The sequence below is a fragment of the Salvelinus fontinalis genome, chromosome 5, assembly GCF_029448725.1.
Source record: "Salvelinus fontinalis isolate EN_2023a chromosome 5, ASM2944872v1, whole genome shotgun sequence".
Classification (NCBI taxonomy): domain Eukaryota; kingdom Metazoa; phylum Chordata; class Actinopteri; order Salmoniformes; family Salmonidae; genus Salvelinus; species Salvelinus fontinalis.
This window is the reverse complement of record NC_074669.1, coordinates 43,888,438-43,915,229: the sequence shown is the minus strand read 5'-3', so window position 1 is coordinate 43,915,229 and position 26,792 is coordinate 43,888,438. Positions and strand designations below refer to the sequence as shown.

Sequence of the window (26,792 nt, the reverse complement as noted above, 5' to 3'; positions counted from 1 at the left end):
GCAAGGAGACGTGGCTGGAAGCCCGAAAAGCCATGGGAACAGGTGGAGGCATTGAGGAGAGCAGAGGCTACCTGGGAGAGGAACCGGAGCTATGAGGGAACGCGTCTGGCACGGAAGCCGAAAAAGCCCGTAAGTAATTCCCAAAAATTTCTTGGGGGGGGGCTAGGAGATAGTGGGCCAAGGGCAGGTAGGAGACCTGCGCCCACTTCCCAGGCTTACCGTGGAGAGCGGGAGTACGGGCAGGCGCCGTGTTACGCAGTAGAGCGCACGGTGTCTCCTGTACGAGTGCATAGCCCGGTGCGGGTTATTCCACCTCCCCGCACTGGGAGGGCTAGATTGGGTATTGAGCCAGGTGTCATGAGGCCGGCTTAACGCGTCTGGTCTCCAGTGCGTCTCCTCGGGCCGGCATACATGGCACCGGCCTTACGCATGGTTTCTCCGGTTCGCCTACATAGGCCGGTGCGGGTTATTCCACCTCCCCGCACTGGTCGGGCAACCGGGAGCATTCAACCAGGTAAGGTCGGGCAGGCTCAATGCTCAAGAGTGCCAGTACGCCTCCACGGTCCGGTATTTCCGGCACCACCTCCCCGCCCCAGCCTAGTACCTACAGTGTATACACTACGCACTAGGCTACCAGTGCGTATCCTGAGCCCTGTTCCTCCTCCACGCACTCTCCCTGTAGTGCGTGTATCTAGCCCGGTGCCTCCAGTTCCGGCCCCACGCACTAAGCTACCAGTGCGTCTCCAGAGCCCTGTACACACTGTATATTCTCCCCCTACTAATCCTGATGTGCTTGTCCTCAGCCCGGCGTCACCAGTGCCAGTACCACGCATCAGGGATAGAGTAGGCTTTGAGAATACAGTGTGCCCTGTCCCTGCTCCCCGCACTAGTAGGAGGGTGCTTGTCATTAGCACGGTGCCTCCAGTTCCGGCACCACGCACCAGGTCTACAGTGCGCCATATCCGGCCAGAGCCATCCGTCTCCCCAGCGCCATCTGAGCCATCCGTCTCCCCAGCGCCATCTGAGCCATCCGTCTCCCCAGCGCCATCTGAGCCATCCGTCTCCCCAGCGCCATCTGAGCCATCCGTCTCCCCAGCGCCGTCTGAGCCATCCGTCTGCCAGGAGCCTGCAAAGCCGCCCGTCTGCCATGAGCCTGCAAAGCCGCCCGTCTGCCATGAGCCTACAGAGCCGTCAGCCAGACAGGAGCCGCTAGAGCCATCAGCCAGACAGGAGCCGCTAGAGCCGTCAGCCAGACAGGATCTGCCAGAGCCGCCAACCAGACAGGATCTGCCAGAGCCGCCAACCAGACAGGATCTGCCAGAGCCGCCAACCAGACAGGATCTGCCAGAGCCGCCAACCAGACAGGATCTGCCAGAGCCGCCAACCAGACAGGATCTGCCAGAGCCGCCAACCAGACAGGATCTGCCAGAGCCGCCAACCAGACAGGATCTGCCAGAGCCGCCAGCGAGCCATGAGCAGCCAGAGCCGTCAGAGCGCCATGAGCGTCGAGAGCCGTCAGCCTGCCATGAGCGTCGAGAGCCGTCAGCCTGCCATGAGCGTCGAGAGCCGTCAGCCTGCCATGAGCGTCGAGAGCCGTCAGCCTGCCATGAGCGTCGAGAGCCGTCAGCCTGCCATGAGCGTCGAGAGCCGTCAGCCAGCCATGAGCATCGAGAGTCGTCAGTCAGCCATGAGCTGCCCTTCAGCCTGAAAAGGCTAGATACCCAGAACTGCCCATCAGTCCAGAGCTGTCTCTCTGTCCGGAGCTGCCTTTCAGTCCGGAGTTGCCCCTCTATCCTGATCTCCCTCTCTATCTTTATCTACCTCTATAGTCTTATCTATCCCTCTGTCTTGGTTTATCTCTCTGTCCCGGTATTGTCATTATTAGATATGTTATTAGGAGGATTTTGTGGGGGAAGTAAGAGGGTGGACATTCTTGAAGGGAGGGGGCTAGGATGGATTATGGTGGGGTGGGAACCGCGCCCGGAGCCTGAGCCACCACCGTGGTTAGATGCCCACCCAGACCCTCCCCTAGACTTTGTGCTGGTGCGTCCGGAGTTCGCACCTTGTGGGGGGGGTACTGTCACGTTCCTGACCTATTTATGTTAGTTTTTGTGTGTTAGTTGGTCAGGACGTGAGGTCGGGTGGGCATTCTATGTTATCTGTTTCTATGTTGGTTTCGGGGTGCCTGGTATGGCTCTTGATTAGAGGCAGGTGGTTTGCGTTTGCCTCTAATTAAGAGTCATATTTAGGTAGGGCATTCTCACTGTTTGTTTGTGGGTGATTGTCTCCTATGTCTGTATGTACGTTCGTACCACATGGGACTGTAGCGTTTGTTTGTTTCGTTTCATTTCGATGTCGTCCGTTTCCTGTGCGTAAGTTTATGTTTAGTTATGTAAGTTTATGTTCAGGTTTCGTTCAACGTCGTTTTCTTGTTTTGTAGTTTGAAAGTGTTTTGTTTCGTTTCGTGTTGCCATCAGATTGTATAATAAAGATGGCTTATTTCCCAAAGCCTGCGTTTTGGTCTTCAGATCCCTCTCTCCTCACCTCGTCCGAGGATGAGGAGAGCGTCACCCGTTACAGTGTGTGAACTAGGGGGAGTGGGATGCGCCGTCTGTCTCCCCACTGGGAGACTACAGGATTTAGGGGGCGATCAGGATAAAGACATTTAGACCCCTGACTGCTCCTCAAGAACAGGACATTAAACCACTACTATAGGACTTTAAAACATCACAGACTCTGTCCTGCTCTGATGGACGTACAATGTCCGGATATGTAGGGGGAAAACACTGGTGCTGGTTGTTATGTAATTTCTTGAAATAGGTGGGAGGAGTATCAAATAAGAAAACTTACAATTTTCTGCTGTCTATGTACCATGGAATGTCCTCAATGCGATCACTGGAGAGAGAGAGAGAGAGAGAGAGAGGAGGAACAATACATAAACTCAGCAAAAAAAGAAACGTTCCTTTTTCAGGACCCTGTCTTTCAAAGATAATTCGTAAAGGGTTTAAACACTGTTTCCCATGGTTGTTCAATGAACCATAAACAATTAATGAACATGCACCCGTGGAACGGTCGTGAAGACACTAACAGCTTACAGACTGCAGGCAATTAAGGTCACAGTTATGAAAACTTAGGACACTAAAGAGGCCTTTCTACTGACTCTGAAAACACCAAAAGAAAGACCCCCAGGGTCCCTGCTCATCTGTGTGAGCGTGCCTTAGGCATGCTGCAAGGAGGCATGGGGACTGCAGATGTGGCCAGGACAATAAATTGCAATGTCCGTACTGTGAGACGCCTAAGACAGCGCTTCAGGGAGACAGGACGGACAGCTGTTCGTCCTCACAGTGGCAGACCACATGTAACAAAACCTGCACAGGATCGGTACAGCCGAACATCACACCTGTGGGACAGGTACAGGATGGCAACAACAACTGCCCGAGTTACACCAGGAATGCACAATCCCTCCATCAGTGCTCAGACTGTCCGCAATAGGCTGAGAGAGGCTGCACTGAGGGCTTGTAGGCCTATTGTAAGGCATGTCCTCACCAGACATCACTGGCAACAATGTCGCCTATGGGGACAAATCCACCGTCGCTGGACCAGACAGGACTGGCAAAAAGTGCTCTTCACTGGCGAGTTGCGGTTTTGTGATGGTCTGATTTGCGTTTATCGTTGAAGGAATGAGCGTTATACTGAGGCCTGTACTCTGGAGCGGGATCGATTTGGAAGTGGAGGGTCCGTCATGGTCTGGGGCGGTGTGTCACAGCATCATCGGACTGAGCTTGTTGTCATTGCAGGCAATCTCAACGCTGTGCGTTACAGGGAAGACATCCTCTTCCCTCATGTGGTACCCTTCCTGCAGGCTCATCCTGACATGACCCTCCAGCATGACAATGCCACCAGCCATACTGCTCGTTCGGTGCGTGAATTCCTGCAAGACAGGAATGTCAGTGTTCTGCCATGGCCAGCGAAGAGCCCGGATCTCAATCCCATTGAGCACGTCTGGGACCTGTTGGATCGGAGGGTGAGGGCTAGGGCAATTCCCCCCAGAAATGTCCGGGAACTTGCAGATGCCTTGGTGGAAGAGTGGGGTAACATCTCACAGCAAGAACTGGCAAATCTGGTGCAGTCCATGAGGAGGAGATGCACTGCAGTACTTATTGCAGCTGGTGGCCACACCAGATACTGACTGTTACTTTTGATTTTGACCCCCCCTTTGTTCAGGGACACATTATTCCATTTCTGTGGAACTTGTTCAGTTTATGTCTCAGTTGTTGTATCTTGTTATGTTCATACAAATATTTACACATGTTAAGTTTGCTGAAAATAAACGCAGTTGACAGTGAGAGGACGTTTCTTTTTTTTGCTGAGTTTAGAATAAAAAAGATTGATTTAGGATGAAAACTTTCCAGTAAAGATAGACATCTTGTCTGAAACTCGAGCTCACTGAGGGAAGTTGTTTCAAAAACGTCCTTGTGAAGGAGCGATGTGAGAGAAATGTGTGTGAGCGAGAGAGAGAAAGAGAGAGTGTTGGTAGTGCAGAGAGAGTGTGTGTGTTTACAAGATAAATGGATGAAGGCATTCCCTCGATGATGCTCCGAGGCAAACGGGAGATGAGAGGCAGTAGCACTGAACCACCAGGGAGATAAATACACCACACACAGTACACGACGGTGACATACTACAGCAATGTTACTACACAGACTACAGCGACACACTAGAGCCATATATGACGTTAAGTAGAACGGAAATGCTACAACTTAAACACACGGTTCATGCATGGTTTAAGTGCTTTACAGAGATCTGAACATTACATGGTTTCCTTTTTCCTTACTTGTGTTATAAAGCTAAAAGGGAGTCCCACTGGTGTGCTATTGCTTTGAGATCCTTGGATTATACTTTTATCTCATTGACATATTCAAAATGCAGAATCCATGTTTTCAAAACATAAAATATTGTTTTAAGATGCTATTCTTTCAACTGTTGGTTATTAAAGCCTATTTGTGGACTGAATACTTCATATTTAGCAAATTGTGTTTAATCTCAAAGGGACTGCAACTTTGGAACACAAACTTTACAGATAAAAGGAAAGTGACTGTTTAGTTGTGTGTTTATTCCTTTGTATAAAAATAAATATTCCATTCCATTGCTAACCCCACCCATGTGACTCACTTGCAGTAAGGTCCGGTGTAGTTCTCAGCACACAGACAGGCGTACTTGTCCACTCCATGTAGACATGTGCCTCCATGAGCGCATAGATGGTTCTCACACACATCCACCTCCTCCTCACAGTCCACCCCGGTGTAGCCAAACTCACAGGCACACTCATATGCCAGCCGCTGAATGCTGCAGTTGCCATGGATACAGGGATTGGAGGCGCAGGTGTCTGTGTTGCGCTCACAGCGGCGTCCGGTCCAGCCCTCCTCACAGCTACAGTTGAACAGATTCCAGAGGTCCTGACAGCTACCTCCATTCATGCAAGGGCTGGGCTGGCACACCGGGCCTCCACTGCACCCGCTATGGGGTGGCGTGGGGGATGTCCGAAGGAACTGCTCCTCCTGAATCCGGGGCAGGTTGACCTCTAAGGGGCTGTAGTAAGGCAGGGCGATGCCCCCCACCTCCACAGTACCCAGGCACCCCTCTAGGCTCCAGCCAGCCTTGGGCCCAAGCCCCCACAGCTGGATGTCCACCCCCTCCCTGAGGAAGTCCAGGTTGCCCCCTTTGCTGCTGGAGTTCCCAGCTTTATCCACTTCCTCATCCAGCACTAGGGTCCAGCGGGACACCTCTGCCCATGGGGTGACCATGAAGAGGTGGACGCTGTGCCAATCCCCGTCGCTGACCCCCATGCGGCTGCTCAGGGACACCGTGGACGAGCCCTCACCACTCTGTAGCTCCAAGAAGAGAAGGCCATGCTGCACAGACACCGTCACAAACTCCGGCCCACGCTCGGCATGCAGGATGGCGACGTGGCGTTTACGGGTGCGCAGGCTGACGGTGATGCTGGCCAGGCTACGTTGGATACGGCCGTTACCGCGGTAAGACAGTACACTGCTGTCGTCAAGGAAGGTAGCACTGGAAAAGCCTGGGAAGGAAAATAAGGGATAGGTATGTAAATATGTGGTCATTTAATAAAGGCTTTAACCCTCAGCATCAGTCCAAAATGTGATGGAATATGGACCATAGAATAAAAGTAGTAATAAAGCAATAAAAAAATATACATGAACAAATAAATAGAAAATCAACCACAAAAAGGCTGAATGATGAACAAATGTGTGATGGGCAGACAATGACACTGTCTCCTCTGCTTTTTCTGAGTGACAGTGTTGTTTCTGTCTTCATTAAAGGACAGCTAATCATAGGGGTGACAGGGCAGACAGACGGCCACGTAAATCATCACTAATTCAACCACAGGCTAATCTGTCCTAATCCCAGTCCTACCTCACAGACCGACGGGCAGATTTAGGGAAGAATGACTCACACTCGAATCCCTGGTTGAGGGTGCGGCACTCCGCCTTTGCGGGGCAGGGGGCTAGCTCACACCACTTGACCTTCTCACAGTGCCGCCCTGCAGTGTTGTGGGGGCAGGTGCACATGAAGTCGTCCCACATGGGGTAGCACATCCCCCCGTTCTGACAAGGATTCCTCTGGAGAGGGAGAGAAAAAAAATACAGTTTATTAATATTATTATTATTATTACTACTACTAAAGGATATAGGGACATTCAGGTTATCTTTTATAATTCCTAAATTCATTAGGCTCTAATCTATGGATTTCACATGACTGGGCAGGGGTGCAGCCATCGGTGAGCCTCGGAGGGCTTAGGCCAACCCACTTGGGAGCCAGGCCCACCCACTGGAGAGTCAGGCCCAGCCAATCAGAATGAGTTTTTCCACACAAAAGGCCTTTATTACAGACTGAAATACTCCTCAGTTTCATCAGCTGTCTGGGTGGCTGGTCTCAGACGATCCCGCAGGTGAAGAAGCCAGATGTGGCGGTCCTGGGCTGGTGTGGATACATGTGGTCTGCGGTTGTGAGGCTGGTTAGATGTAATGCCAGATTCTCTAAAATGACATTGGAGGCAGTTTATGGTAGAGAAATAAAAATGTCATTATCACTACAACATCACTACACTAAAATGTCACTACAACAGCTCTGGTAAACATTTCTGCAGTCAGCATGCCAATTACACGCTCCCTCAAAACTTCTGTGGCGTTGTGTTGTGTGACAAAATCGCAAATTCAACAATGAGTGGTTTGGAAGGAATCAGTGGCTAACTGTAAAGGTTGCAAAGCAATCATTAGCCTGCTATTCAGTGGAGTGGGTGTGTGGCCTAAGTCTGGGTTTAAGGGTTTCTTTTCCAAGCTTAAAAGGATAAGAATTCCACACGATGGGCCAGAAAAGGTTGAATACATTGGCCGTGCTGTCAATCCAGCATGACTTCTGCCGTGTTCAAAACAACTGGAAACTTGGAACTGGGACATCTCAGACTTCAGTGACTTCAAACAACTGGAACTGAGTTCCGACTAGGAAAATGCATTCTGAACAGTCATCCAACTCGGAATTCCAACTCCGCCATCTTTCTAGAGCTCCGGCCTGAAGATCACTGACATCATGATTCAATCTTGTTTTTTTCCGAGTTCCCAATTGTCATGAAAGCACCATAAATCCAGAGAATGCCAGACCCCCGATTGCTCAGTTTGGCCGGTCTGCCAGCTCTAAGAGTCTTGGTCGTTCCAAATGTCTTCCATTTAAGAATGATGGAGGCCACTGTGTTCGTGGAGACCTTCAATGCTGCTTACATTTTTTGGTACTCTTCCCCAGATCTGTGCCTCGACACAATCACATCTCAGAGCGCATCTCTGACATGCACTGTCAACTGCGGGACCTTATATAGACAGGTGTGTGCCTTTCCAAATCATGTCCAATCAATTGAATTTACCATAGGTGGACTCCAATAAAGTTGTAGAAAGATCTCAAGGATGATTAATGGAAACCGGATGCACCTGAGCTCAATTTCTAGTCTCATAGCAAAGGGTCTGAATACTTATGTAAATAAGGAATTTATGCTTTATTTTTGATTTTTTTGCTTTGCTTTGTCATTATAGGATATTGTGTGTAGATTGACGAGGAAAACATTTATTTAACCAATTTTAGAATAAGGCTGTGGCGTAACAAAATGTTGGGTCTGGCGTAACCCATTTATACTGCCAGGCAGGGTCAAATCTACATTTGCCTGGCATTTTAGTTATCGATGTGATGTTTGGCGGTGCCTAATCAGTCAGTTTTGTACCTGCCTGGCTGAGTGGCAGTGTGAGTGGTATGAGCGAGCTCGCCAGGCAACCAGAGCCGAAACACGTGAGGAAATAAAACTTGGTAGTCTGCCTGGAAATTAATTCACAAGACCAATACATTTTTCTAATATTTTTCATATTAACGTATTTGATCATTTTCTCTTCTCCTCTCTTTTGAATTCAAGCATTTTTCAAGTACCAACTTCAGAGTTCCAAATTCAAGTACTTTAAGCACCTCAATTACTTGGTGCGAACCTCGTGAGATGGAGGACATTAAGCCATTACGGCCCATGTTATTAAATGGAGTCAAGTGCTTTAGTCAAGTAATCTAGCCCTAGCACTGATCCTAACTGAGCCCTATGGCTGCGTTCACACAGGCGGCCGAATTCTGAACTTTTCCTCTAATTGGTAATTTGACCAATCAAGTCAATCATTTGGCAAAATATCAGAATTGGGCTGCCTGTGTAAACACACCCTAACAGTTGGCAGTTCCTTATTGTCTCCCTGTCTTCTTGTCACTTTCGTCTTCTCTACTTCACGTTAAGTACGTAACAGCATTTCCAATTAACACCCTAAACCTCACCCTTAAACACAATTTAATTTGATTGTGTGGGATTGGTGACATATGTGGCTGTCAAACGCAGTGATGGCGAGTAAGATAATGAAGGCAGAGAATGGATCAGAAGGGGCAGGGTAGTCTGACATTGGGGCATAATTGGTAGGGCAAGGCATGGTTGTGTGCAGAGCAGGGAAAGGCAGGACTGGGTATGGCATGGGCAAAGGACAGGGTAGGGCAGGTGAAAGAAGGGGACAGAGTAGGGGTAGAAGAGGCAGGTGTAGAGAGTAGTAAGGATTGCTCAGTCCACTCACACTACAGGAGTCGACCCCAGCGCAGCCCGCCGTGACATTAGCCATGAGCACCAGAGGGTATGGCGTCACTGTGGTGTCCAGCCTGAAGAACTGCAGTCTCTCACCGTTGATCCTCAGGTCCTGGATACAGCCTTTAAAGTAGCCCCCGAATGCTGATGACGCCTTCTGCTCTGCCAGACCCCCCACATACACCACATCCCCCAATCTGACTGTCCGTCGTCCTGACCTCCACCGAGCCCTGCTTCTGGTTGGCCACGTATAGGACCAGATGCTCACGGTCCACCACCACGCTCACAAAGTGGATGTCCCCGTCGGTAACCGCACTCTCACTGGTCAAGGTCTCAAAGTTATGGAGCTGAACTCTGACCCGTTCCCTCATCCAGCCACAGGCGCAGGTATTGGCTGGTGCTATTGGCGAGCACCAACAAGAGGCCAGCGGCGCGGCGTGTGCTCAGAAAGAGGGAGACGGTGATGTCACTTCCTGCATCATCTGTGATGGTGAAAACGGCGTAGCTCTGAGAGTCGTCGTTGCCGAAGCGGGCCGTCTCATACTCTACAGAGAAGGACAGGGAGGGAGAGGACAGAAGAGGAGGGTCATTGTTTTATTATAACATATTCACGGTTTCAATTCCTGGTTCCCAAATAGTAAAAATTATGCATTTGTTTTGTGTGACAAAAATACCAAATACAACTTCTAGTGGTATGACTTTCTCGCTCACTGTCCAAGAAGTCTATGTTATATTGTGTGTGGTAAGCAGCCAGTAGCCCATATGTTCCCATGTTACAGACGCAGCCCAGACGACACTCATCTAGTACACACTCTGATCTGTCTAAGATAGCATTCACAGCCTGCACTGTCTGCCTTTTTCCACATGACACACATACACACAGGTGCATAGACACTGAACAAATGTAATCTCTCATTGTCACCCACTTCCCGTTCCAATAGCAGATAGCAGGCTATAGGTGCTGTAATTAAATAAGGCGGGGGGGGGTAATAGTGTGTTAATTACCCCACATCCTTGTGAATCTACTTTCAGAGACACACACACACGTTGCTTGCACATCCCCAAAATCAAGCACATACACACGCACGCGTATTACATAAAGACACACACACACGTTGGTGATCTGCATGCATTTAAGAGCGAAGGGCTTGAATTATCCATACCATCTAGGATAGCAGTAGCTTAACTCTAGATCTCAGCATGTGTGTGCAGCGTTTGTGTTTCTGTGTGTCTTTTCTTGGGTACTGGCAGATTACTAATCTGCTTTCGTGGCAATTGGTTATTAATATCCCTCTCTGAAAAGAAAGAATCCAAATGACTTACCAGGGTCTCTACCCTGACTGACATTTGTGTGACTACGGTTGCAAATCAATTTTTGTTTGGATTGTGTAACTATTGTAAGTGTCGTAAGCGCTGCTGCGTCCTTGTAAGGATACCTCATTGTATCCAACACAGATTTTCTCCCTCTCCTTTACTCCATTCAGGGAGCTGATCTCTCACTGTGACTTCTGACTGGTCTGCTCTACGCTCTCTCTATTATGTAGGTCTACTAAGGATGTTCTACCTTATATGATGAATGACTTTGGAGGGCAGAATTGTTTCATTTATTATGAAATATTAAAGCATTAGACCTTTCACTGAAGGCTTCAGTCACACAAAATGTATACTTAAAACTTCTTTGGGATAGGGGGGCGCTGTTTTCACTTTGTAAAAAATCGTTCCCAAATTAAACTGCCTCGCACTCAATTCTTGCTTGTACAATATGCATATTATTATTACTATTGGATAGAAAACACTCTCTAGTTTCTAAAACCGTTTGAATTATATCTGTGAGTAAAACAGAACTCATTTTGCAGCAAACTTCCAGACAGGAAGTGAAAAATCTGAAATCGAGGCTCGGTTCCAGGGCCTTCCTATTCATTTGCTTCAAATCTATGGATCTACATGCACTGCATACGCCTTCCACTAGATGTCAATAGGCAGTGAGCGGTGGAATGGGGTGTACAGTGATCCCTCGCCACTTCGCGGTTCACTTATCGCGGATTCGCTATTTCGCGGATTTTCATAATGCATTTTTTATTTTTTTTTGGTGCATTGTGCTCTGCATTCTGATTCGCTAAAAACTCACTCCCGCTTCTTGTATCAAAACATGCTACGAATTTTGCTATCATTTTGTCGTCTCGTGCAGTTATGTGTACGTACATAAAACAGCTTGGCAAATTTACATTAAATTGGCCAAATTATCTTGTAATTTCGAACATCTCCTAAACCCATAATGGCCACTGAACTTAAGCGAGTAGCTGAGGAATGGGACCCTTTGATGAGCCGTTCATTACAGTTCTCCAACGTAATCGATGGTGGCATGTCGGTGTACAAGGATCTTTTTGCAAAGAAGAAAAAAGAGCGACAACAGCTGCCTATCACTATGTTCTTCTCCCGAACAAACACACCTGCACCGCGGGCTTCAGAAGAAGAGAACACTGCAGAGCGCAGTCAGGATGCAGCGGCCCAGTCTGAAGAGCAGTGAAACGGCCTACACGTGAGTCACTGTATTTGTATACATGTAATAGTTGCTAATTGTAAAAAAAAAAAAAGTTTTCTATTTCGCGGATTTCACTTATCGCGGGTCATTTTCGGAACGTAACCCCCGCGATAAACGAGGGATTACTGTATAGCTTGATCTGAGGTCAAAAGAGAGCTCTTGGAATGACATGACCCCAATTTCCTTTGTTCAGCAAGGCACGGGAAGGAACTCTGGATTGCCTTCTGAAAAGCTTTCATTATAGACGGCTAATATCTCCGGCTTTGATTTTATTTGATAAATGTGATAATATCATCGTAAAGTATGTTTTTTCAATACAGTTTTATCAGATTATTGAAAGTTTATCGGGAGTTTTGGCGTGTTCTGTTCTCTGCGTTTGGTGGAGATGGACAGCTTCGCGCCACTTGGCTAACTTTGGTTGGTAATTCGACAGGAAAAAAGGACATTCTAAAACCAAACAACGATTGTTCTGGACAAAGGACCCCTTGTACAAGATTCTGATGGAAGCTCAGCAAAAGTAGGAACCGTTTATGATGTTATTTCGTATTTCTGTCAAAAATGTTTAGTATTATTTTCCGCCCTGATTTTGGGCGCAGTCTTGCTATAACGTAAGCTTTATGTCGTACTAAAGTTATTTTTAGAATTCTAACACGCCGATTGCATTAATAACTAGGGTATCTTTCATTTGCTATCCAACATGTATTTTTTAGTAAAGTTTATGATGAGTTATTTGGTCAGATTAGGTGAGTGTCAGAAATATATCCGGAGATTCTGGAAAAAAGTTGCTACGTTTTCACAATGTATAACCACGGATTTCAGCTCTAAATATGCACATTTTCGAACAAACCATATATGTATTGTGTAATATGATGTTATAGGACTGTCATCTGATGAAGATTGTGAAGGTTAGTGAATAAATTTATATCTTTTGCTGGTTTTTTCGCTATCGCTACCGTTGCGTTGAATGAATGCGGTTGTGTGGCTGGCTACTGTAGTAAGCTAATATAATGCTATATTGTGTTTTCGCTGTAAAACACTTAAAAAATCTGAAATATTGGCTGGATTCACAAGATGTTTGTCTTTCATTTGCTGTACACCATGTATTTTTCATAAATGTTTTATGATGAGTTTTTAGGTATTTCACGTTGGTCTCTGTAATTGTTCTAGCTGCTTCGGTGCTATTTGTGATTGTAGCTGCAATGTAAAACTATGATTTATACCTGAAATATGCAAATTTTTCGAACAAAACATAGATTTATTGTATAACATGTTATAAGACTGTCATCTGATGAAGATGTTTCTTGGTTAGTGACTAATTCTATCTCTATTTGGTCGGTTTTTGTGCAAGCTAACTGTGCTGTGAAAGAAATGTCTGTGCTTTTTTGTATTTGGTGGTGAGCTAACATAAATATACGTGGTGTTTTCGCTGTAAAACATTTTAAAAATCGGACATGTTGGCTGGATTCACAAGATGTTTTTCTTTCATTTGCTGTATTGGACTTGTTAATGTGTGAAAGTTAAATATTTCAAAAAAATATTTTTGGAATTTCGTGCGCTGCCTTTTCAGTGGAATGTGGGCGGGGCTAGACAGGTTAAATTCGAACCTCTTCTCCAGCAGATTAGTAAGAATGTCTCACCCCATGTTCAAGAATGGGCTTTTTACATTTATTTAGATTATAACCTTTAACTTTCATTTATTTGAAAATGAAATAATCTACAAAATATCACTATTTTTAAAACAAGTCACAGGAAGTTGGTTTTAATTTCAGTTTAATCCACCAGAAAAGACAGAACAAATATAACAAAAAAAATAAAAAATATACAAAATATAAATATAAATATTTTTTGTATAATTTTTGTAAATTATATCATAAATTGGACTGGTTGAGTTATGTCACACAAAATATATGGAAATGTCTGCTCTACTCAAAATTACAACCAACTAATTGCAGCATTACCGCAAAAATGAAAGAGACAAGTGAAAGGAGGAGAAAGTAAGGAACTTATCTGTCAGCCCTGCACTAAAGAACAAAATTGGTTAAAGAAAATTGTGATAAAAAAAGGCATACCACTTTAATTTAAGGACCAAAAAACTGACAGCCATATAGATTGCAAATTAGTTGGGAAGAGGTTTTTGATGTACCGATTCCATGGCATATGGTTTATGAATGAAGCTTAATTCAAAACTTAATTTTCAATTTAAATTATTATAAATAAATATTACGACCAATAGAATGTTATATACAGACCATTCGGAAAGTATTCAGACCGCTTCCCTTTTTCCACATTTTGCTACGTTACAGCCTTATTCTAAAATTGATTAAATAAGTTTTTGACAAATGACAAAGCATTTTTGACATAATGACAAAGCAAAAACAGGTTTTTAGACATTTTTGGAAATGCATTTAAAATAAAAAACTTAAATATTTACATAAGTATTCAGACCCTTAGCTATGAGACTCAAATCAAAATCAAATAAAACTGTATTGGTCACATACACATGGTTTTCAGATGTTAATGCGAGTGTAGCGAAATGCTTGTGCTTCTAGTTCTGACAGTGCAGTAATATCTAACAAGTAATCTAACAATTCCCCAACAACGACCTAATACACACAAATCTAAAGGGATGGAATAAGAATATGTACATATAGATATATGAATGAGCAATGGCCGAGCGTCATAGGCAAGATATAATAGACGGTATAATGTTTTAAGAAACAAGTGAGTCTCTATGTAGGCAGCAGCCTCTCTGAGTTAGTGATTGCTGTTTAGCAGTCTGATGGCCTTGAGATAGAAGCTGTTTTTCAGTCTCTCGGTCCCAGTTTTGATGCACCTTTACTGACCTCACCTTCTGGATGGTAGCGGAGTGAACAGGCAGTGGCTCAGGTGGTTCTTGTCCTTGATGATCTTTTTGGCCTTCCTGTGACATCGGGTGCTCTAGGTGTCCTGGAGGGCAGGTAGTTGGTAGACCGCACCACCCTCTGGAGAGCCTTGAGGTTGAGGGTGGCGCAGTTGCCGTACCAGGCGGTGACTCAGACCGACAGGATGCTCTCAATTGTGCATCTGTAAAAGTTTGAAATGGTTTTAGGTGACAAGCCAATTTTCGTCAGCCTCCTGAGATTGGCATGGCTGTGTGCAGATCAGGGAAAGGCAGGACTGGGTATGCATGGGCAAAGGACAGGGTAGGTCAGGTGAAAGAAGGGGACAGAGTAGGGATAGAAGAGGCAGGTGTAGAGAGTAGGAAGGATTGCTCAGTCCACTCACACTACAGGAGTCGACTCCTGTTGTGTCATCTGCAAACTTGATGATTGAGTTGGAGGCATGCACGGCCACGCAGTCATGGGTGAACAGGGAGTACAGGAGGGGGCTGAGCATGCACCCTTGTGGGGCTCCAGTGTTGAGGGTCAGCGAAGTGGATATGTTGTTACCTACCTTCACCTGGGGGTGGCACATCAGAAAGTCCAGGACCCAATTGCACAGGGCAGGGTTGAGACCCAGGGCCTCCAGCTTAATGATGACCTTGGAGGGTACTATGGCGTTGAATGCTGAGCTGTAGTCAATGAACAGCATTCCTACATAGGTATTACTCTTGTCCAGATGGGATAGGGCAGTGTGCAGTGTGATGGCGATTGCATCGTCTGCGGACTTGTTGCGGTGGTATACAAACTGAAGTGGGTCTAGGGTGGCAGGAAAGGTGGAGGGGATATGATCCTTGAATAGTCTCTCAAAGCACTTCATGATGACAGAAGTGAGTGCTACTGGGCGATAGTCATTTAGTTCAGTTATCTTTGCATTCTTGGGTACAGGAACAATGGTGGCCATCTTGAAGCATGTGGGGACAGCAGACTGGCATAGGGATTGATTGAAAATGTCCGTATACACACCAGCCAGCTGGTCTGCGCATGCTCTGAGGATGTGGTTAGGGATGCCGTCTGGGCCAGCAGCCTTGCGAGGGTTAACACATTTAAATGCCTTACTCATGTCAGCCATGTAAAAGGAGAGGGGGGGCCCGCAGTCCTTGTATACATCGTGATTGTGTATTGCCCGCATGAGTGCTGCAATCAATATGCTGATAGAATTTAGGTAGCCTTGTTCTCAAATTTGCTTTGTTAAAATAAACAGCTACAAAAAATGCAACCTCAGGATACATGGTTTCCAGCTTACATAGAGTCCACTGAAGTTCCTTGAGGGCCGTTATGGTATCTGCTTGAGGGTGTATATACACAGCTGTGACGATAACTGACAAGAATTCTCCTGGGAGATAATGTGGTCGGCATTTGACTGTAGGGAATTATGGGTCAGGTGAACAGAAGGACTTGAGTTCCTGCATGTTGTTATGAATACAACATGAGTCGTTAAACATGAAGCATACAACCCTTCTTCTTCTTCTTCTTCTTCCCAGAGAGATGTTTATTTCTGTGAGCGCGACGCATGAAGAAACCCGGTGGCTTTACCGACTCCGACAACATATCCTGAGAGAGCCATGTTTCCGTGAAACAGAGAAAGTTAAAATCAAATCAAATTTTATTTGTTACATGCAGATGTTAATGCGAGTGTAGCAAAATGCTTGTGCTTCTAGTTCCGACAATGCAGTAATAACCAACGAGTAATCTAACCTATAAATTCCACAACTACTACCTTATACACACAAGTGTAAAGGGATAAAGAATATGTACATAAAGATATATGAATGAGTGATGGTACAGAACGGCATAGGCAAGATGCAGTAGATGGTATCGAGTACAGTATATACGTATGAGATGGGTAATGTATGGTATGTCAACATTCATGTATTACATAAAGACGGCAAGATGCAGTAGATAATATAGAGTACATTATATACATATACATTATCTTACGTGGCATTGTTTAAAGTGGCTAGTGATACATTTTTGATCAATGTCCATCAATTTCCATTATTAAAGTGGGCTGGAGTTGAGTCAGTATGTTGGCAGCAGCCACTCAATGTTAGTGGTGGCTGTTTAACAGTTGGATGGCCTTGAGATAGAAGCTGTTTTTTAGTCTCTCGGTCCCTGCTTTGATGCACCTGTACTGACCTCGCCTTCTGGATGATAGCGGGGTGAACAGGCAGTGGCTCGGGTGGTTGTTGTCCTTGATGATCTTTATGGCCTTCCTGTGACATCGGGTGGTGTAGGTGTCCTGGAGGGCAGGTAGTTTGCCCCCGGTGATGCGTTGTGCAGACCTCACTACCCTCTGGAGAGCCTTACGGTTGTGGGCGGAGCAGTTGCCGTACCAGGCGGTGATACAGCCCGACAGGATGCTCTCGATTGTGAATCTGTAGAAGTTTGTGAGTGCTTTTGGTGACAAGCCGAATTTGGTGACAAGCTGCTGGGCCTTCTTCACAACGCTGTCTGTGTGGGTGGACCAATTCAGTTTGTCCATGATGTGTACGCCGAGGAACTTACTACCCTCTTCACTACTGTCCCGTCGATGTGGATAGGGGGGTGCTCCCTCTGCTGTTTCCCGAAGTCCACAATCATCTCCTTTGTTTTGTTGACGTTGAGTGTGAGGTTATTTTCCTGACACCACCCTCCGAGGGCCCTCACCTCCTCCCTGTCGGCCATCTCGTCGTTGTTGGTAATCAATCCTACCACTGTAGTGTCGTTCGCAAACTTGATGATTGAGTTGGAGGCGTGCATGGCCACGCAGTCGCGGGTGAACAGGGAGTACAGGAGAGGGCTCAGAATGCACCCTTGTGGGGCCCCAGTGTTGAGGATCAGCGGGGTAGAGATGTTATTACCTATCTTCACCACCTGGGGGCGGCCCGTCAGGAAGTCCAGTACCCAGCTGCACAGGGCGGGGTCGAGACCCAGGGTCTCGAGCTTGATGATGAGTTTGGAGTGTATTATGGTGTTAAATGCTGAGCTGTAGTCGATGAACAGCATTCTCACATAGGTATTCCTCTTGTCCAGATGGGTTAGGGCAGTGTGCAGTGTGGTTGCGATTGTGTTGTCTGTGGACCTATTGGGGCGGTAAGCAAATTGGAGTGGGCCTAAGGTGTCAGGTAGGTTAGAGGTGATATGGTCCTTGACTAGTCTCTCAAAGCACTTCATGATGATGGAAGTGAGTGCTACGGGGCAGTAGTCGTTTAGCTCAGTTACCTTAGCTTTCTTGGGAACAGGAACAATGGTGGCCATCTCTGATGTCTCTCTGGAAGGCAACCCTTGCCCTAATTTCATCCACCATGTTGTCTCGAGACTGGACATTAGCGAGTAGTATACTCGGGAAGAGGTGGGCGGTGTGCACGCCTTCGAGGCCTGACTAGGAGGCCGCTCCGTCTACCTCTTCTGCTGCGACGTTGTTTTGGGTCGGCCTCTGGGATTAGATTCAATGTCCTAGGTGGTGGTCCGAACGAAGAATCCGCTTCGGGAAGTTGTATTCCTGGTCGTAATGTTGTTAGATTTTCTGGGCTTACAATGTAATAATACATTTTTTTAAAACTGCATAGTTTCCTAAGAACTCGAAGTGAGACGACCATCTCTGTTGGTGCCATCTTGCTGACTCTAAATTGTGCTTAGGTGCATCCTGTTTCCATTGATCATCCTTGAGATGTTTCTAAGACTTGATTGGAGTCCACCTGGGGTCAATTCAATAGATTGGACAGGATTTAAAAAGCTGTCTATATAAGGTCCCATACTTGACAGTGCATGTCAGAGCAAAAACCAAGCCATGAGGCCAAAGGAATTGTCTATAGAGCTCCGAGACAGGATTGTGTCGTTGCACGGATCTGGGGAACGGAACCAAAAAATGTCTGCAGCATTGAAGGTCCCCAAGAACACAGTGGCCTCCATCATTCTTAAATGGAAGAAGTTTGGAAGCATTAAGACTCTTCCTAGAGCAGGCCGCCCGGCCAAACTGAGCAATCGGGGAGAAGGGCCTTGGTCAGGGAGGAGATCAAGAACCCGATGGTCACTCTGACAGAGCTACAGGCTTCCTCTGTAGAGAAGGCAGAACCTTTCAGAAGGACAACCATCTCTGCAGCACTCCACCAAGCAGGCCTTTATCCAAGATGGCGTAGCAGTGTAGACGTCTTTGTCCTGTCGTGTCCCGTGTCCCTTGTATATCTTTTTACATCTTTTTCTTCGCATATCTTTTAAAAATATTTTCTTAAACCTCAACTTCTAAATACTCTCCTGCAACCCGCCTCACCCAATGTTTCTATTTCTATTTACTTCTGATCTAGAATCCATCTACTGAAGATAGCCAGCTAACTGCCTACCAGCTATCAGTTAGCAAACCATTGCTAGCGGTCATCAGCTAACCTTTAGCTCGGAAAGCTCTCGCTAGTTCGAACAACGTGACTAAAACCAGAGCATAACGGACCTATTTCTCTCCATATCCCCGGATTCCGACCGCAAACTCTGAACATTTTCATCTGGATCTTCGCAACTAGCTAACCACAATCCCGGGTGGGTGACCACTCCTGGCTAGCGTTTCCATCCCGGAGCAAGCACCAATTTGCCTGAAGCTAGCCCGGCTAGGGCTCCTGTCCTACCACTGAAGCACCTCCTCCCAGCTGCCCACTGCACTGAGGCTAGATAACACGGTCACCACTGATAAGTCCGTGATAATCGAAAACTTCAACAAACATTTCTCAATGGCTGGCCATGCCTTCCTCCTGGCGACTCCAACCTTGGCCAACAGCCCCCCCCCCCCCCCCCCCCGCTGCTACTCGCCCAAGCCTCCCCAGCTTCTCCTTTACCCATATCCAGATAGCAGATGTTCTGAAAGAGCTGGAAAACCTGGACCCATACAAATCAGCTGGGCTTGACAATCTGGACCCCCTATTTCTGAAACTGTCCGCCGCCATTGTCGCACCCCCTATTACCAGCCTGTTCAACCTCTCCTTCGTATCATCTGAGATCCCAAAGGATTGGAAAGCTGCCGCGGTCATCCCCCTCTTCAAAGGGGGAGACACCCTGGACCCAAACTGTTACAGACCTATATCCATCCTGCCCTGCCTAGCTAAGGTCTTCGAAAGTCAAGTCAACAAACAGATCACTGACCATCTCGAATCCCACCGTACCTTCTCCGCTGTGCAATCTGGTTTCCGAGCCGGTCACGGGTGCACCTCAGCCACGCTCAAGGTACTAAACGATATCATAACCGCCATCGATAAAAGACATTACTGTGCAGCCGTCTTCATCGACCTGGCCAAGGCTTTCGACTCTGTCAATCACCATATTCTTATCGGCAGACTCAATAGCCTCGGTTTTTCTAATGACTGCCTTGCCTGGTTCACCAACTACTTTGCAGACAGAGTTCAGTGTGTCAAATCGGAGGGCATGTTGTCCGGCCCTCTGGCAGTCTCTATGGGGGTACCACAGGGTTCAATTCTCGGGCCAACTCTTTTCTCTGTATACATCAATGATGTTGCTCTTGCTGCGGGCGATTCCCTGATCCACCTCTACGCAGACGACACCATTCTGTATACTTCCGGCCCTTCCCTGGACACTGTGCTATCTAACCTCCAAACGAGCTTCAATGCCATACAACACTCCTTCCGTGGCCTCCAACTGCTCTTAAACGCTAGTAAAACCAAATGCATGCTTTTCAACCGTTCGCTGCCTGCACCCGCACGCCCGACTAGCATCACCACCCTGGACGGTTCCGACCTAGAATATGTGGACATCTATAAGTACCTAGGTGTCTGGCTAGACTGCAAACTCTCCTTCCAGACTCATATCAAACATCTCCAATCCAAAATCAAATCTAGAGTCGGCTTTCTATTCCGCAACAAAGCCTCCTTCACTCACGCCGCCAAACTTACCCTAGTAAAACTGACTATCCTACCGATCCTCGACTTCGGCGATGTCATCTACAAAATAGCTTCCAATACTCTACTCAGCAAACTGGATGCAGTTTATCACAGTGCCATCCGTTTTGTTACTAAAGCACCTTATACGACCCACCACTGCGACCTGTATGCCCTAGTTGGCTGGCCCTCGCTACATGTTCGTCGTCAGACCCACTGGCTCCATGTCATCTACAAGGCTATGCTAGGTAAAGTGCCGCCTTATCTCAGTTCACTGGTCACGATGGCTACACCCACCCGTACGCGCTCCAGCAGGTGTATCTCACTATTCATCCCTAAAGCCAAAACCTCATTTGGACGCCTTTCCTTCCAGTTCTCTGCTGCCTGCGACTGGAACGAATTGCAAAAATCTCTGAAGTTGGAGACTTTTATCTCCCTCAACAACTTTAAAAATCTGCTATCTGAGCAGCTAACCGATCGCTGCAGCTGTACATAGTCCATCTGTAAACTACCCACCCAATTTACCTACCTCACCCTCATACTGCTTTTATTTATTTACTTTTATGCTCTTTTGCACACCAGTATCTCTTCTTGCACATGATCATCTGATGATTTATCACTCCAGTGTTAATCTGCTAAATTGTAATTATTCGATTTATTGCCTACCTCATGCCTTTTGCACACATTGTATATAGATTCTCTTTTTTCTACCATGTTATTGACTTGTTTATTGTTTACTCCATGTGTAACTCTGTGTTGTTGTCTGTTCACACTGCTATGCTTTATCTTGGCCAGGTCGCAGTTGCAAATGAGAACTTGTTCTCAACTAGCCTACCTGGTTAAATAAAGGTGAAATAAAATAAATAAAAAATAAAAAATATGGTAGAGTGCCCAGACGGATGCCACTCCTCAGTAAAAGTTACATGACAGCCTGCTTGGATTTTGCCAAAAGGCATCTAAAGGACTCTCAGACCACGAGACATCAAGATTCTCTGGTCTGATGAAGCTAAGATTGAACGCTTTGGCCTGAATGCCAAGTGTCACATCTGGATGAAACCCTGCACCATCCATACGGTGAAGCATGATGGTGGCAGGATTGGGAGAGTAGACAGGATCGAGGGAAAGATGAATGGAGGAAAGTACAGAGAGATCCTTGATGAACACCTACTCCAGAGCACTCAGGACCTCAGACTGGGTTGAAGGTTCATCTTCCAACAGGACAATGACCCTAAGCACACAGCCAAAACAATGCAGGAGTGGCTTCGGGACAAGTCTCTGAATATCTTTGAGTGGCTCAGCCAGAGCCCGGACTTGAACCCGATCAAACATATCTGGAGAGACCTGAAAATAGGTGTGCAGCGATGCACCCCATCCAACCTGACAGAGATGAGAAGAATCGGAGAAACTCCTCAAATACAGGTGTGACCAGCGTAGCATGATACCCAAGAAGACTCAAGGCTGTAATAGCTGCCAAAGGTGCTTCAACAACGAACTGAGTAAAGGGTCTGAATACTTATTTTATTTTAAAATATCTGTTTTTTATGTTTAATACATTTGCAAACATTTCTAAAAACCAGTTTTTGCTTTGTCATTATGGGGCATTGTGTGTAGATTGATGAGGGAAAAAAACGATTTAATCAATTTTAGAATAAGGGTGTAACGTAACAAAATGTGGAAAAAGTCAAGGGGTCTGAATACTTTCCGAATGCACTGTGTTTACAAAAAATATATATGGGGGATTGTTAATTATGCAGACAGTAACATTGATGGAAGTCACAATCTATCTGTAATATTAAAGCTGATATACAACCCCCCCACCCCACCCCACCCCACCCCTACCCCGCCGGTACGTAGCTATGCCGGTACGTAGCTATGCATGTAGTGGACAAAAATGAACCCTTAAAATTAAAGGAGATCTCGACTATATCTTATACTCAGCATCCCCATCCACTCTGTCCACTCATTCCTCCATTCTTACCCTCAGCGCAGTCCTGGCCTTCATATGGCCGGGGGCACCGGCACTGGTAGCTCTGCCACAGGTTGGTGCACTGTCCTCTGTTCTGACAGGGGCTGTCTTGGCATCTGTCTCTGTGGCTGCAGCCTGTAGTCATGTTCACTGCCGAGTCGCTCAACCACTCCCCGGGAACCACCAGCTGGGAGTCCACAAACATGTCCCGCAGACAGCCGATGAAGGCCGGGACCGGGACCAAAACCACACCTTCCTCCACCACCCCACCGATGAAGGTGTTCTGGAGGGGAGACTCTGGAGAGTCTGTCCCAGCCAGAGTGCCTGCGACCTGGGCTTCCCTCTCACAGTCCTGTTCCTGACAGACCCCGCCATCCAGGAGCCTGAGGCTGAGTAGGCCGTCCCCCAGCATGGCCTCCACAGAGTGCCACCCCCCATCAGTCACGTTAAGGGGGAGCTCCAGTGTCTGGCTAAGTTGCAGGGCCTCTCCCTCTGCCCTTCCCCCAACCAAGGCCTCCCTCCTCAGGCTGTCTCAGATGGCACCCCAGCAGCTCCAGACCCAGGACCAGCCTTCCATTGCCCCGCTGGAAGAGGACGGCCCTGGGCAGCACTGTCCGGAAACTCAGGGTGATGTTGCAGGAGGCCTCTGTTGACATCATGGGGCTCTGCAATAACAGGTAGCCACTCTGCTCGAAGGAGAAGGCTGTGGGGGTCTGGCAGAGAAGCCCGGTGTGGCCCGGGGGGCAGTGGCAGGAGTAGCCATGATGCCCGTCGCTTAGGAACGGAGAGCATGAGCCCTGGTTCTGACACTCATGGCCCTCGCAGCCCACCAACGCTTCGCTGCAGTTCTGGCCCCCAAACAGGAACTCATCGAGGTTTTGCTGGGAGCAGTGGCACATATAGCCCCCCACAAGGCTCTGACACTGAGACCCGTTCTCACATGGGCTGGCGTTGCACATGTCCACTACCTCATCACAAAGGGTACCTGGAAGGGAAGGGAGACTGGATGATGATGTGGGTCAATGGTACTATGATTGGTACAGCTTAGTCTGTGAAGGTGTGGAAATTGAGTGACGTTATAACTTTTTCTCTAAGTTCTGCGCCCAGGTGGGAATTATTCACTCTTCACCTTTCCTGCTATTCCAGTACAGAAAACATACTTATTCTCCTCATCTTTGAAAGCACTATTGTCTATTATGAATCATGAATAATGTATGTAACTTAATATAGTACATGCCTACACTATAACTTCTTACTGGAGACATGTTAACCTTCCCTATATATGTATTGTTTATGTGCTGTGTATAGTCTATATTGGTGTGACGTTAAGTTCTAGACTAGAGGAAGCTGCCTGCCATATACCCCATGATGCCATCTCTGAGTTGAACCTCATCATCCTCGACATTTTGTCAGGTCAACTTCGACACCTTTGTCACTGACAGGTATTTATGGCATTTATGCCTCTGCTCCATCATTGGTGGCAGTTAGCCTAGTGGTTAGAGAGGTGAAACAGCAACTGGAAGGTTGCCAGTTTGAACCCTGGGTCCGACGGGAAATATATGGTGGGAAGTGAGCTACAGTAGCAATTGGGCTACTGAGCTCAAATCCTAGATGTTCTTGTGCAAGGCACTTAATCCCCCACAACAACAGCTCCCCCGTTGCCCAGTGTGGCAGTCCCCGCAGGTTTTTGCCTGCCATATGAGTTCTGTTATACTCACATTCAAACAGTTTTAGAAACTTCAGAGTGATTTCTATCCAAATCTACTAATAATATGCATATCCTAGCATCTGGGCCTGAGTAGCAGGCAGTTTACTCTGGGCACGCTTTTCATCCGGATGTGAAAATACTGCCCCCTACCTCAAAGAAGTTAAGGAGGATTTGAAGCAGTGTTTGTGGACTATACAATGCAATACCGTACCTAGGGCTCTATGGTTTTGGGAAGGCTCTGCAAACCAACCGACCTCATACCATCACGTATTCTAATACCCTGCATTGTCAACTGCAGTGGTCTGAGCAGCATGCTTTTGGCTTCGAGCATCACAAGTTCATGCCCAGTGCTGGGCACTTGTTTTTACACTTTGTATGAATGGAAACTAATGTTGGTGTAGCATACTGTTATTATCCAAAATACAAAAGCTGCTTCCTACCTGCATCCAAAGGCACCTACCTTAGTAGGTAGCACTTTTCCAGTAGGTTACTGCCCTTTGGGAAGGGATTAGAAGGCAGTATCATGTGATAATGCATTCACATTCCACCGAGAGCGAGACATTTGTAACCACCGTAGCAGAATGAGCAACTAGTACTAGCAATTCAGTGAATGACTATCCCAAAATGGAAATATCTCACACGAATAACAAGTAACAGAATCGATCGCCTCAGTACCTGATAAATTAATTGTTGTGATGTTTGATTTGTCCTATATTTTTATTGAACTTATTTCAATTTTAAATCCCATCCCCGCAGGAAGCCTTTAGCCTTTTGGTAGGCCGTCACTGTAAATAAGAATTTGTTCTTAACTGACTTGCCTAGTTAAATAAAAAAAATTAATTAATTTGACACCGACCAGAATAATTGTCCTCCTCTCGCATATTGCTTGGTCTGCTGCTCCATTGTTGTGGACATGACAGGTAAGCTTGCAGATTCATCCTGCAACTAGCCATTTAAATTACCATTTACATTAACATGATTGACTTTTACTTTTAGTGTTACAGATGACTAGTTGTGAAAAGATCCATAGCCTGGAGTCCTTCATTAACCAACTGTAAACTATTCTGATTCACCCAAAAACGTTTAACGTCAACAGAGGCATTTCCATAATCTCTAGGAACAAAATGTATAAATTGTCAGGTTGAATGTGTCCCTCACTATCAAATAAGACTTAAAAACAAGTTTTTATCCAGTGTCACGCCCTGACCATAGTAAGCTGTTTTTTCTCTGTGTTGGTTGGGGTGTGATAGTGACTAGGGTGGGTCATCTAGGTTTTTGTATGTCTGTGTTGGCCTGATATGGCTCCAATCAGAGACAGCTGTTTATCGTTGTCTCTGATTGGGGATCATAATTAGGTAGCCATTTTCCCCATTGTTAGTTGTGGGATCTTGTCTATGTTTAGTTGCCTGTCTGCACTATTTGTATAGCTTCACGTTTCGTTAGTTGATTTTGTTGTTTTTGTTCAGTGTTCATTCATTAAAGAGAATGTACGCATACCACACTGCACCTTGGTCTCTCTCATACGATGATCGTGACATCCAGGGTGTTCCATTCCTAAGATAATGTTGAAACACTCACTTCTTCTACATCTAGTGGCAGCAAAAAGCAGAGACCTTGAAGAACGAGCTCAGTGCTGAATAGGCCTAGTATAAAAAATTATACAAATACATTTCCTATAGCTTTTCCTTGGACTTTACGAGAAGAGGAATGGCCTATGAGGAGAGGCTTGCATAGCCTATAGCCCAGGGGTAGGCAACACTGTTCGTGGAGTGCCATAGCCACCCCCCCAAAAAATGAATTAATTGCGTTATTAGGTGTGTAATTGCGCAACAAAACAAAGACTGACATGCTTGGGTTGTAGCCTATAGCCTAAACTAGAAGCGTATGCATATTAGCCCATAATTCATAAGCTCAATGCTAAAAAAAGTATCACATGGGCCTAACGAAATCATAGGTAGCCTACACTATTTTTCAGGATGTATCGGCTAACAGAAACATGCTAATGCAGAGACTTCTAGAGGTGCGCATATTACTTATGATAATGCGAGAGCGCAGAGGAAGTTGTATCCATAGTTTCCACGTTTGGCTTCCGAGTTTTGAAAGCGTTTGAAAATGAGGTGGATAGTCCGTTTAGTAACTCCACTCACTACTTGTATCTGTATAGTCCGTTTGTTTGTGTTGGTCACGTGGCTGCTAGCACCGTCATGAAAAGAGGTACAGTATGAGGGAAGCCCTACAACATTACGTTTTTCTAAGCAGTGAGAACACTCAGGCGCAGGCAATGTTGAAAAGTAATCTTTAGACTTGTTGCACTTTTCATTAAATGTAGTTTTGTAATTGACTAAAGCAAGCGGACAAGAAAATTGTGTTTGACAAGTTTTTGCTGTGAGCTAATGGAGTAACCTAGGTAACCACGGGTAAGGCCTATATGTGTGCTCTGAAGGCAGCGGCCCTAACCACTAATCCACACCAGGCCACGAGTGAACTACATTTTGAGTTCATTCATAACCTTAGGATACAGACTTATTTAGAATATAGACTTATTTTCACTGTATTATTGACTGTATGTTTGTTTTACTCCATGTGTAACTATGTGTTGTTGTATGTGTCGAACTGCTTTGCTTTATCTTG

General features: G+C 46.3%; 1 pseudogene; it reads right to left on the bottom strand.

Moving 5' to 3' along the window:
• LOC129856094 (protein crumbs homolog 1-like) overlaps nt 1-26,792 on the bottom strand; it is a 46,328-nt pseudogene that overhangs the window by 6,632 nt on the left and 12,904 nt on the right.